Source organism: Barbus barbus (genome assembly GCF_936440315.1).
Source record: "Barbus barbus genome assembly, chromosome: 13".
Classification (NCBI taxonomy): Eukaryota; Metazoa; Chordata; class Actinopteri; order Cypriniformes; family Cyprinidae; genus Barbus; species Barbus barbus.
Genome location: NC_136741.1, coordinates 20,058,916 through 20,070,501, shown reverse-complemented (window position 1 = coordinate 20,070,501; position 11,586 = coordinate 20,058,916). Strand labels below are relative to the sequence as shown.

General features: G+C 33.2%; 1 protein-coding gene across 4 annotated transcripts in view; it reads left to right on the top strand.

Moving 5' to 3' along the window:
* The first annotated feature begins 609 nt into the window (after positions 1 to 609).
* The window catches only part of LOC306878858 (discoidin domain-containing receptor 2-like), a 30,581-nt gene continuing 19,604 nt past the window's right edge, over positions 610 to 11,586 (top strand). The window contains exons 1-2 of one of the 4 annotated variants that reach the window (XM_079431428.1): positions 610 to 836; positions 1,017 to 1,118. The gene's annotated coding sequence lies outside the window, so the exon portion shown is untranslated. The remainder of the gene's footprint in view (positions 837 to 1,016; positions 1,119 to 11,586) is intronic. The other 3 variants (XM_079431429.1, XM_079431427.1, XM_079431430.1) reach the window with 3 other exon arrangements.

Sequence of the window (11,586 nt, the reverse complement as noted above, 5' to 3'; positions counted from 1 at the left end):
GTTTTCCATCTATAAATTATAATTGAATATCCTGTCTCTAGCCAAAGCTAATGGTGAAAAAAAGTTGAGACTGCTTTTCTCATTATCTTGCAGAATGATTTTCCTCTATAGAGACGGAGGAGGGATTTAAAGGGAAAGCAAACTAAATTCACAGAAGTCACTGAGAACTACCTAACAATCACTTTTTTAAGGTAAAAAAAAAATACTTAATTGGTATTTTAGTCACACTTAATATGGATGAACAGTTCCAGAGTTACAACTAGATCTAGCTGTGGTATCAGCTACTATTCAATTAATACTTTTTATAAGCAGGATACAGGACAATAAATGCAAAGAAACGTACACATGGAAAGAAAAATTCACTGCGCCTTCAATAAATTTTAAATAACTACCAGTAGTGAGAGCCAACATGTGGTTAAGATCATATGCACATAAAATGTTCAGAACATTCTGAAAGACATTATAAAGTTAATATTTGCTGTCCTGAATTTTGCCTTTTCGAAATGATGTTGGACAGTAAAAAAAAGAGAGTGAATATTCCAAATCTTTTCTGATTGGCCACAGGAGTCTGACTTAATTGAAACCTTCTGCATGGCACGAAGAATTCTGGGACTTTGGCATTTTCCCAAGAATCCTTAGAATGCTAGTCTCTCTCTCTCTCGCTCTTTTTCCCCTCATCCAGCGGTGTCTTACATCAGCTTACTGTGCCTGAATGTGAGACCTGAAAGAGAGGTTCGGAGAGAAAGACAAAGCCTTGTTTTTATCCTCCTGATTACACACACATTATTTGGAATTAAGAAATCCTTGGACAAATGGTTTGAAAATAGCAACACGCAGTAAGTTTGCATACTGTCTCTTTTGTTTTTTGTTTTCTTTTATTTTGTTAAAGAAAGTTCGATCATTTCCTTTGTTGGATTCAAGAGAATATGTATATTACTGATTATAATGGTGTTAAGATGAATGAATGTGTATTAGTGCTGTTCCGTTCCGTTGTCTTTTTGTTCAAACTTGCATAGGACAGCCACTGTTTGCATGGCAGACTAAAATAGCGGATAGCAGAGCGACTTGATCCAGAGAACGTTTGCAAACCAGCTGTTCTGAATCGACTTTTTAACAAGGTAGTCATATGTTCTAGCTTGTTACATTTCACGAAAGTGTACTCAAAATGCTTGATTTTGCTCGGAAATTACACATTATTGTAGCCTATTAGTTACTCCTGTTGTTCCTCAGAACTTTTTTTCCTTTCCTTTCCTTTTCTACCCAACTTTATAAAATTAAAAACGTGCCCCTTTCATAGTTGTCAGATTAAGAATACAGTTTTTGTATTAGAAAGCTGTCTATAAGTTAACACGAGGATGCTTTTCCCTATTAATTCTAATAAGTTTGAATGGTGGCTGTGATACATGCACACACAAAAATTAAAGTACAGTGACTTAAATATCTTTAAAAAGTATTTGGACAGCTCGAGCCTCTCTTAAAAAATTTATAATATTTGTAATATTTTGATAAGCACACATTTTAAGCAAAACAGTTCACAAAATGTAAATAATTAAAAATTGTTTATGAAACATACTGTTCAAAATGATGGCGCCAAGTATTTAGACTTAGTATAATCATCATAAATTATGAATTTACACCTGTTGTTGCTTGCTAGGACCACCTGTGTAAACTTGAGATGATCCGACTTCATACATCCTCTAAGAATCACCTTGAGACAGATTGGTTTATGATCTCATTTGTTTGTCACTTGTTTTGACATTTTTAAATGTGATTTAAATACTTTTGGGGCCGCTGCATATCCTCCCACAGTGCAACTCAACCTGGTGTGTGTAGGATATGACCTCACTACCGGCGTTACACCGTGATGACCTTATCAAGACATCAACATATGATTGACATATGATACTGACAATATCTTCAGTATCTTTCAGACCGCTTGGTGGATAAAGAGATGGCACAGAGACTGATGATACATATCGAAAAACACTGAATACTGCATTTTAACCCAGGCCTAGTACTAAAATGTATAATACCATATTAATGCATTTACATATTTTTGTGATGTTTTATTATTATTATTATTATTATTTAGTCATTTAGCATACGCTTTTATCCAAAGCGACAAAGCGACAACAGAAGCAATCAATTGTAGTATTAAAACAACTAAAAACAGATCCAAAACTAAAAGCTAAAACTTTATAAATACTACCTACTACCTATACTCGTTTTAAAATGAAAGAAATTAAATAAAAATGACAAATGCATACAACAAAATCTCAATACTTAACATTTTAAATTAAAAAAAAAAGCTAAAAACAATTCAAAATATTAAAGAATAAAAGGTATAAGAGTATAATAATGATTCCAACATAACACTAAGCCAAACACCCCAAAAAATGTATGCATTTTTGCATGAAATGAAAACATATATGAAAACTAGCAAGCAGATGTTGCCTGTAATTAATTGACGTCTCAGGAAGAAAGCACCCACTGCTTGCTTTGAGTATGATTCATGCAACACTTCGTAAACTAACTGTTGCTTTTAGAAAGGAAATGGAAAAGGTTTTTAGGTGTAATTTAAGTCAGAAAGCTCAGGAGAGAGTATATGTTACATTCCAGTGTGTTTTGTGCAGGTGCACAGATGAAGTTCACCAGAACTATGACCCACTGGACCATATAGCTTTACCCCGTATAAAACAGTCTAAAAAAAAGCTGTGTTGTCTCACAAAGAATATTTCAATATTTTATGATTAAACAAGCAAGATTTTATGACTTGTTTTTCAAATCATTTTAATACCTCCATTATTAGCAAACTTCAGTTTGTTTGTGGCCCTTTATTCTTTTAATTATGATTCAATTTTGTCCAGTATGACACTTTTGTTTAATGATGTTTTTCAGTCACCTGTGCTACCCCAAATAGGTTACAAGAAAAGTAGGAAACATCTACTCAACACAAAACCTCATGATTCTGTAACATGTGTCGTTGCACTTGCATCTGTTTTTGCTGTCACCTGGCTCTAATTTTGCTGGAACTGCCATTTGATTTGGATTTATGCATTTCCATGAAAGTAAAATATCTGCAATGCTATGACCATTGCTTTAGGGAGGAATGAAAGAGGTTTCAAATGAAAAACACATGTTCTCTTCATACCTAAATTTACAGGCGTGTGAATATCAGCCTGGCAAATAAGATCCCTCCAGTGGTACGTAGTATGCAAAATAAATTGCACTATTGTAGTTGTGCTAATTTCAGATCTGAATTACATTAAGCCGCACTCTTACTCTCAATTATATTAAGCTACACTGAAAAAAAATTCACCAAAAAATGGCAAATAACACTTTTGAAGAAATAGTGTTTTGTTTTAAAACATACTTCTCCAATAATCTTTGTTTTATTGAGGCCTTCATCAAAATTACACTTTTTTTTTTACACTGTAGAAGTGTTTGGAGGAAGTTAGTGTCATTTAATCCTGAAGTAAATCTCTAAACTGTGCAAGAGTTTGAAAAACATGATTGTGAAGTTCTCACTGCCAACATTTTTGAAGCCTATGATAAAATCCTGACAGTTAATTGCAGTGAGCAGTGAAGGGAGGCTCAACAGCATAACCAAAAGTGCATATAGTTGTCTTGAAAGGTGACGTTTGAAGAGCCCTTCTCTGTCATTTTCGGGTTATTTGGTTGGTTAAGTGACGATCTCAGATCTTGGAACGCTCTCACTTACAGGGCCACAAATTGAAACCAGATTTTAACACCGATGTGCAATGAGATTTAATTGAGGCCTTTGGATAATGCATGACTTATCTGTCCTCCAATCTATATGAAGCTGTCATTAGCTTATGTGCTGTATTATGTAATAAGACACTGGTTAGAGTTAGGATTTGTTTATGTTCAGAACAAAGTTTATAGGAAAACTATTAATTTATTTCTAACTTGCATACTGTTTTATTGTAAATATATAAATATGAGCTCTCTGTCCTCCAATCTGAAGATTTCTTTATGTCTAGAACAAAACTTATATGGAGACTGTTAAAAATATAGGTTACCTTTTGTAACCAAATTTTGACATTGATGTGTTATGATATTTAATTAAGACCTTTAGATATGACCTATCTGTCTTCCAGTCTAAAGTTGCCATTTAGCTTCTCTGCTATAATGAGAGACTGGCTAATGTTAGAGTTAGTGTTTGTTTAGAACAAAGCGTGTATGGAGACTGTTCATTTAGTAAACCTACTGTACATAAACTTTTGTTACATTTTTATTAAATTTGGTATAACTTCAATATAATATGCTGTAATATAAAAAAATATGTTTGAATGATCTTTGAAGTGTAAGCATCATATCAAATTACATTTATCTCTGTCCATCCTGAAAAAGGTTGACCCCTTTAAATATTAAAACATGGCTCAAGCATCCTCGATGTGGCACAGGAAAAAGTGCAGAAAGATAAAAGCTTTGCATATAAAGTGCGATTTACTCTTTATTGCTGTGGTTTTCACAGCACATTAACAAAACACTTACCTGTAAAATCCAGCATTCATCCCAAATGTTAATTTAACTAAAAATGGAGTAGCTTTTGCATACATGCGTAGCTATGAGCTCCACTATTTAAATTCAAAGAGCACACTGTGTCCTCATTTCAAAATCACTGACACTATTTTTGACTTTCATTTCCTTTTTCCTGATATGGGCCTCATGCTGTTTATGAGGTAACCAGGCTCTGTGCGAGGCCGTGTTTTTACTTTAAAAGCGATCTTCACCTATTGCATGTGAATGATGTTGACTAAAGCACCTAGAAGACGTAATGCAATGTGTAATTGATTCGTTTTGCCAAGTTGCACTGAAGAGCCAGTATTGTGGTTTGGAATCAGCTAAATCCTACTATTTTTACATTTAGAGGTCTTACAAGGGCTACCGCCTTCGTGTGCACTATTGGCCCTCTGTACTATGAGGTGTTGTGTTTAAGAAGGTCCTTAATTCACTAATGGTTTCTCTTTAAATACTGTTATCAGATAAAAAAAAGATGTTTTAGTGTGATTTTCTGAAATTATATTTTCTCAATAATAGTACTTTAGCTTGTTACTGAGAGTCTGTTTATGGTAAGAATCTCTGAACCAAACACCAGACTTCTATTAAATACTAGACAAAACTATTTTAAGTTTTCCTAACTGTGGTATACTAATTGCCCCAATGAGAATTATACCTTTATTTATATATATATATATATATATATATATATATATATATATATACTTGCAAAATATTATTAACATGAAAAAATATATAATTAATCAAACTGGCTTCTAAGACGTTTAATTGCTTTACTATTCACAGAACCTTTTTTCTGAAGAAAATATTTTATAGCAGTTGAGCACAATAATCTGCAGAATTAATTTGAAATAAATATTTGTAATGGCAGCTCTTGTTGCTTTTTCTGAATCCCACCAAATTAGTTCATTAATTTATGAATTTCTTTGACTTGTCTTGACTAATTAATTGTCTTGTTAAACTAATGCAAAGTTCTTGTGAGACTATTTATTACTATTATATAAAGCATCTTAATTAAGTTTTTACAGGCTTTTGATATTTTACACTGCACATTTTTCCCATTCAACCATCATTTGTGAAATTTCAGATAACTATTATTAATACACATGCATATGTCAGACACTTTTACCCAAAGTGGCCTACGGTATATGTTTACATACATTTTACGAGTCCATTCATTCCCTGGGAATTGACCTATGACCTTGTAATTTCATAGCACCATTCTGTTCCAGGTATTCTTTTGTAATATGCATGCTAATATATCAAATATGAGATTAGAGAATTATTTATTTTAGTCAGCATCTTAAAGTCAAGAGTACTTAAAGGTTCTGGTAACACTTTACAGTAAGGTCTCATTTGTTAACATTAGAGTTAATTAACTTCCCTAAATTAACAATCATAGCTTTTATTTTATTTATTAACATTTGTAATTTACATTAATATAAGTAAATTTGTTCATTGTTTGTTGGTGTTAGTTCAGAGTTCATTAATTAATGTTAAGTGATGCAGCTTTTGATTTAAAAAATAATTAATTATTTTGAAATTAACATGAAATAAATGCTGTAGAAGTATTGTTTATTGTTAGTTCATGTCAACTGATGTTAACAAATGAAACCTTATTGTAAAGTGTTACCAAGGTTACATTAATAAACACTGTGTGCTATTAAGTACCAAGAGTTCATCTAAGATGGCAAAAGTGTTTTTTTCTCTCTCCAGAATTCCATGTGGAATATTCCTCGCATTAAGCCATTAAAACAAATATACTAGGAAAGAATCATGATGGATCTTCTTTGCGTTGGTGTGGCAAATGCACTTTTTTCAGTGAAACGGAGGTTAGATCATGTGGGAGATCTTAATGTGTCTTGATTTCATTCCAATTTTCTAAGGCTTATGCTTCTTAGTCGTATTAACTGAATCTCAGGGCTAGTAAACAGTAACTGGTCCAAACCCCTTCAGGAAAATTGTCAAAGAAAAAAAAAAAAAAGAGTACCGTAGGTACCAAAAGAAGTTTCTTATGCTAATAAAAGCAGCATTTATTTGATTAAAAATACTGAAAGACATTTGATACAATTTAAATGACACTTTTCTATTTTAATATATATATATATATATATATATATATATATATATATATATATATATATATATATTATTTTTTTTATGTAATTTATTCCATTGACCTGTGGAAGCTGAACTTTAATCAGCCATTACTCCACTCTTTAGTATCCCAAGATCATTTTAATATGCTGATTTGGTGTGCAAGAAACATTTCTTATGGTCAGTGTTGAAAACAGTTGGACTGCTTAATATTTTTGTGGGAAGCGTGATACATTTTTTTCTATGAAAAAAAGTTCAAAAGAACAGCATTTATTTCACATAAAATTTTTTGTAATAATGTAATAGTCTTTACTTAAAAAAATACTGACCCCAGTTCGTTTAGTAGTGTGTTCCTTTTAACACACACTATTTAAGTTATAATGCCCTCTTTAAAGTGTATGAATAAAGCATGGCAGATGATTTAGAAAGCTGCAGCAGTATGAGCTTTCCTTTATAATTCCTTAGAGTTGCTGGTAAAATGATTTTAAACATTCCAAAGTACTTGGGTGACACAAATGAGAAACTTTAACAGTTGCTATATATAGCGTGCCAGTCTTGAAATGGTCCTGTCTGAAAGTCTGAAGTGTCTGATATTTTAAAAACCATCCATATTCTGAAATGTTTGCCTACTTTGTCTTCTCAAGTTATATGATTAGGTCACGACAGCTTCATAATGCAGTATACCACTAGCATACACACACTGACTAGTTTTAGAGGCAAATCTCTTATTACTTCCCCCGTTGTGCCCCGTCTGCCCATGTTCCCTTCAATTATTCTCATCTGCCTCCTTGCAGGATCACTCAATGTGAACACCATGACTCGTGACATTTGAGGAATGGCCTCATAGGGCTGGTACCAATTTCAAACACAGCAGGCCGTTTAATCATATATTATGCTGTAAATGTGTGGAGCACATATGAATGCTTCAGAGGCAACCATCCAGTAATTCCATATGTTGACTACAGTCTGAGTGTGACCTAGATCATCTGCTCTGTTCACACTCTTACTGAAGTATATTTTAGCATGAAGGTCATAAACTGAGGGACCTACACTACCGCATGTCTCTGTGCAGTACGGGAATACTTGAGGGACCTTTTGAAAGTAATGCACTCCCAACATACACTGGCTGAGAGAATGAAAAATGGTTTGTTGTTGTTGTTTTTAACATAGACCATTACTGTACAGTACCAGTCAAAAGTTTTATAAAGTTTTATAATAAAAAAAAAGTGTAATATTTAATATAGTTTTATGTTTTTGAAAGTCTTATATGCCCACCAAGGCTGTATGTATTTGATAATAAATACAGTAAATTATTATTTATTCCTGTGATGGCAAAACTGAACTTTCAGAAGTATGGAGCTATTACTCCATACATCAGTGTCACATGATCCTTAAGAAATAATTTATTTTTGCTGATTTGGTGCTCAAGAAACATGTTGAAAATTAGTTATTTTTATTAAACTGCTTAATATTTTTGTGGAATTCATGATACACAAAACTTTGGGGTAAGTGAGAATTATAAACAAATAAATACTTTTATTCAGTTAAAATGATTGAAAGAGACATGCAAAATATTACAAAGGATATGTTTTTTCTAATAAATGCTGTTATTTTAAACTGTTCATCAGAGAGTCCTGGTTTCCACAAAAAATCTCAAGCTTTCAGCAACTCTGCATATTATATTGGTTTTTGAAGGACACTGAAGGCTTTGCCATCAAAGGAATAAATTACATTTAAAAATATATTTTTTTACATTTTAATAATATTTCACAATATTGCTGTGTTTACTGTATTTTATTATTCAAATAAATGCAGCCTTGTTGTGCATTAGAGACTTCTTCCAAAACATTTAAAAATATTAATTAACTTTAATGAACTTTTGACCGGTAATGTAATACTGCACTTTGGATACAAATGATACCTTAGTGTCATCCATTATCAATATTTACCAGCTTTACTAGACCAGTTTATTAGAACCTAAATTTAGCACCAATTATTATTCTTAAAGACAATGCACAATACAATTTAATAATAAATACAATAATGTTTTACAATATAATATTGCATTTGCAGTGGCATTAACTGACAATCTTCTGATATCTCTGAAATGTTAAAAAACGAAGTGTTAAGTGTTTGAAACTTGGAAATGTGACTTTGGAAAATGCTGGCAAAATAACACCCCAAAGAATCCTCTCCCCACTGCGCCGTAACCCCGGTATGCACTGCAGCGAGTACTTGAGGGTCCTTGTAACCCAGGTCATGACTGCTCTTTCCCGTGTGTGTGTGGCATCCCCTCTGCGTGGGAGTTCACACAGAGGTTTGCAGAGTCACACGTGTTAACCAAACAGGGTTGTCCCTGGGGAGACAAAGCACATTTATAAGAGCCACCATAAAAAGGAAAAGAACGGAGTTGTTTCTCATTATTGAGCTCTCAGAGCCCTGCCCCTCTCAAAATCACTTCACAGTGTTTTTCATCGTTCTTTTGTTTTTGTTTGTTTCATTTGTTTAGTGTTTTGTTTTGATTTGTTTTATTTAGTTTTTTGTTTTGTTGAGGTTTGTTTTATTTTTTTATTTTTTGTTGTTTTAGTTAAGTTTTTTTTGTTTAATTGAATTAGTTTTGTTGTGGTTTGTTTTGCTTTATTTGTTGTTGCAATAGGGCCCAGGAGGCTGTGGAGTCATAATGTGGAGCCATGCAAACACACAGCAAAAATGTTTTTTTCAATAATCCTTCTGCTAAGCAATGTGGTTGTTCAGCCAAAATGGCTTTGAACGCAGCTCAGCCAATCGTAATCAAAGACCGAAACTATTTTATGAAATACATTCTTAGTGTGACAGATATGTGAAAAAAACTTTGGAGACATTTTGTAATATACATGAAGAACAAATGCTGGTGGTCGACCAAAGTTACATTAAACTTTATTATCATATACTTAGGGAGTTCCTTTGATTAGTGTGCCTTATTTCCGTAGTGAATGTTCAAAGGGTGTGTTGTATGTTGAGTCTATGAGGCCTTTGTCGGTCGTTTAAAACCTCTTTGAAACGCTCAAACTTAAATGAGGCAGAAGAGGCAGAAATCTGCCTGATGATCACACATGTTCATGTTATATAGGCCACTCCTACTTCAATCCTGTGAGGAGAGTTTTGTTTGGCTGACGATGAAGACTTTTCTTGGCTTCTTAAGGTTTCCAGCAGAGATCCAAAGTCACTTTTGTCCCAACCTTAAAGACTTTAAGCTGAACTTAAATAACCTTGATAAATGTGCATGCTGCTGTTTCAACTATAAAATGCACGTTTAGCCTCTAGTGACATAACAAAGATTGATTACTGAAGACATCGTTATTAAAAATGATGGTTTGCCAGTTTACATATTATGGTTTTACAAGATTGGTTGTACTTAGTAATAGACATTGTGTATCATAATGAAAAGTTACTCTTTTCCATTCAATTATGAATTTGCTCCAAGAATATAGCACACAAGAAGTATGGACCAACTTTTATACATAGTTTATATATGTTTTTTATATATAGGTATTCAGTATATAGACTGTCTAATAATCTAGTTGACTAATAAACCTGGCATCGTGTAATACGTTGTGTAATGTTGCTGACTAATTGGACAAATTACTTCGTTCCTTTTTAAACATCACTTTGGATAAAAGCGTTTACTACATGCATAAATGTAATGTTATAATACATAAATGGAAATGTAGTTTTTCAGTCTTATTTGAAACATGAAAACTCCTCTTACCATTGCAACTACACAGAAAATGACTTTGATGGGTTTTGAATGAATTGAGAGTGAGTTCATATGATGATATTTTTGAATCAATTATTCCTTAAATTTTTTTGTTACATAACTCATCATGAATCATGTTTTGAGACATTTTCAAGGAGCTAGGACAGTCATGCACAGTCAAAAGCAGTGAGTAATCCTGCGCTTGTTTGCAATCCAGCATGTACGTTTCATTTTCTCCATTATAATTAAAGCAAATTTCGTTTTAGTCTGCAGCAGCTGTCTTTATAAGACTAAATATAGTTCACTGAATGAAATTGGCATGTAAATTTGAGTTTTGTACAATATATCCTGACATTACAGACCCCTAATTATGTGTCATAAGCAATTCTGTTGTTCACTGGTTCTTGAAAACATACATGTTGTGTAATAATAATGTAGTTAGCCAGTACTATTTCATATTATGATCAGTAAAGGTGGGAGTGATATTTTGACTGAACTGGTCATCCTTATAGGCACTAACACACTTTATGAGGTAACGTCTGACCCACAGTCAGACACTCCACATCCCCTGGTCAGGTTTTTTTTATGTTAAGTCCAGAAACATACACTATGCAAGTAGACAAATGCAGACATGAATGCTCGGCCAATGCATTGCAAATGCGCATCTCATTAAATTAATATTAAAAATACATTGTGTTCCTCTGGCTGTCCCAAAGCACAGTATTCAAGGAGGCGATCTGTGTTGTTAAATCAAATGCTGTCATTCAAGTAGATGATTATTGCTAAGAATGTCACACATACATGATGATGAATTGCTGTCTGAAAGATTTACGCAAGAAATCATAAGTAAAAGTGTTAAAAGTGCAATATACTTTTTATTAGTTATTACGGTTGCTGTGCTTTGTTAAAATTTTACATAACTGTATCTTTTCCTTATGTTTCAGTTAAAATGAAAATGTCACATTGCATTCACACATTGCAAACATGTACTGAATAGTGTTGGGCAAGACTCTGTAGTTTAAATAGCTAACTACTCTAGAGAGGAATTAGCTAAACCAGGGGTAGGCAACATCCGCCCTGGAGTGCCGATGTTCTGCAGAGTTTAGCTCCAACCCTGAAAAAAACCTCACCTGCCTATAAGCCCTAGAAATTCTGAAGACCTTGATTAGGGTTGGAGCAAAGCTCTACAGGACAGCGGTACTCCAGGT